Below are 2615 nucleotides of genomic sequence, written 5' to 3' on the forward strand. Positions count from 1 at the left end.
AACTCTGGTAGAGGAAACTCTAGTAATAATTACAATAGTGAACAAAAGAACAATAGCAGTGAAAATTATAGAAGAAGAGGTGGAAGAGGTGGTAGAGGAAGAGGTGGAAGAGGAGGAAGAAAAATTGATAAGAGTCACATTCAATGTTATAATTGTGAGAAATACGGTCATTTTGCCGATGAATGCTATAGTAATCCAAGCCACCCTGAGGCAAGATTGGCTTAAGAAGAAGATGAGAAGGAGGAAATTCTGTTAATGGCAGTAGAGGAGGAAATTGGTGATGATGGAGTGGAAGAAGTGAGAAAGGAGAAAGTAGATATAGAAGAAGTGTTATATATGGTGACTGTGAAGGATGAGAGTGATCATGGTGATAACTGGTTCCTTGACACTGGGTGTTCAACACACATGTCATGAAAGAAGGAATGGTTTGTTGAGATAGATTTCACTGTCAAAAGCAGGGTGAGGTTTGCTGATGACAGGACTATGAAGGTTGAAGGTGTAGGAAAGGTGATGATCAGGAAGAGAGATGGATCTAAATGCTTTATTTCTGGAGTGTTGTATGTTCCAGGAATGAAGAGCAATCTTCTGAGCATTGGACAGCTACTGGAGAAAGGGTACAAGATGGTGTTGGAGGATTGTGCCATGAAGGTGTATGACAATGAGAGGAGATTGTTGATTAAAGCAAATTTGTCAAAGAATAGAACATTTAAAGCTGAGCTAGATGTTCTAGTGCAACAATGTTTAGCATCAACAATTGACAAGGAAGAATGGCTATGGCATTTTCGTTATGGTCACTTAAACTTCATTGATCTGAATAGGTTACAGAGTAAGGGAATAGTGAAAGGAATTTCTCATATCAAGGTGCCAAATGATGTATGTGGAGAATGTATAAAAAGCAAGATGTCCAGAAACTCATTCAATCAAAATGTATCCACAAGATCCAAGAGGAAGTTGCAAGTTGTTTTTTCTGATGTATGTGGACCAATTCAACATATGACTCCTGGAGGTAACAAATAATTTGTTACATTTATAGATGAGTTTAGTAGAAAACTTTGGATTTACTTGATTAAGAGGAAGAGTGATGTGATTGAAGTATTCAAGAAATTCAAAGTTTCAGTGGAGAAACAGTGTGGAAAGAATTTAGAGATATTAAGAACGGATGGTGGGGGTGAATATGTATATGCTGAGTTTGCTGAATTTTGTGAGAAAGAAGGCATCACACATGAAGTAACACCTCCATACACTCCTCAACATAATGGAGTAGCTGAAAGGAAGAATAGAACTTTGTTGAACATGGTGAGGAGCATGTTAAAGAGCAAGAAACTACCAAAATATTTGTGGGGAGAAGCTGTGAACACTGCTGCATACATCTTGAACAGAAGCCCAACTAGGAAATTGGAAAATATAACACCTGAGGAAGCTTGGACAGGAGTGAAACCAAGTGTGTCTCACCTCAGTGTTTGGATTTATTTGTTATAGACATATACCTGACCAACTGAGAACTAAACTTGATGATAAAGGAGAAATGATGATATTGATTGGATATCACTCAACTGGAGGTTATAAATTGTTGAATCCAGTAAACAACAAGATAGTGATAAGCAGGGATGTAGTAGTGGATGAAAGCAAGGATTGGGAGTGGAATGTCACACCAGAGATAGAAAAATAGAATCAAGTTGAATTGCAACTTGAAGACAGTGACACTGTGACTGTGCAAGAAAATGAAACTGGAGAAGGCAGTGCTGAGGGGCCAAGAAGATCTTTGAGACAGAGACAAGTCCCTCAAAGATTAAATGATTTTGAATTGTTGAATGATGGTGCAATTAATGATGAAGGTGAGCCACTCACAGTGGAAAAGAAGCAGTGCAGAATAAGAAATGGATTAAAGCTATGAATGAAGAGCTTAATTCCATAGAAAAGAATAATACTTGGGAGTTAGTGGAACTACCAAAGAATAAGAAAGCCATTGGAGTGAAGTGGGTGTATAAGGTGAAAGTAAATCCCAAAGGAGAAGTGGTGAGGTATAAGGCTAGATTAGTAGCAAGGGGATTTCTCCAAAGGCAAGGCATTGACTATGAAGAAGTATTTGCACCTGTGGCTAGATTAGAGACAGTGAGAGTGGTGGTGGCACATGCAAGTTTGAGAGGGTGGAAACTACATCAACTTGATGTAAAATCAGCATTTTTGAATGGTGATTTACAAGAGGAAGTGTACATTGATCAACCACCTGGGTTTGTAGTGAAAGGCAGTGAGAGAAAGGTGTTCAAATTGAGGAAGGCTCTATATGGGTTGAAACAGGCACCATGTGCTTGGAACATGAAAATAGATAAGAGCTTGACCAATTTGGGTTTTGTGAAATGTAGGTCTGAGCATGGAGTGTATGTGAAGTCAGGGGGTGAAGACATTATGATGCTATGCCTTTATGTTGATGATCTGTTATTGATAGGAAACAATGAAGCAAAAGTGAATGAATTTAAGAAAAATCTGATGGATGAGTTTGACATGACTGACCTGGGTGAGTTGTCATATTTCCTTGGAATTGAATTCAAGAAGTGTAGTGAAGGAATTGTTCTCACACAGCAAAAATATGCTACTGATATTCTGCATAGATTCAA

The sequence above is a fragment of the Glycine max genome, chromosome 13 (assembly GCF_000004515.6).
Source record: "Glycine max cultivar Williams 82 chromosome 13, Glycine_max_v4.0, whole genome shotgun sequence".
NCBI classification, from domain to species: Eukaryota; Viridiplantae; Streptophyta; class Magnoliopsida; order Fabales; family Fabaceae; genus Glycine; species Glycine max.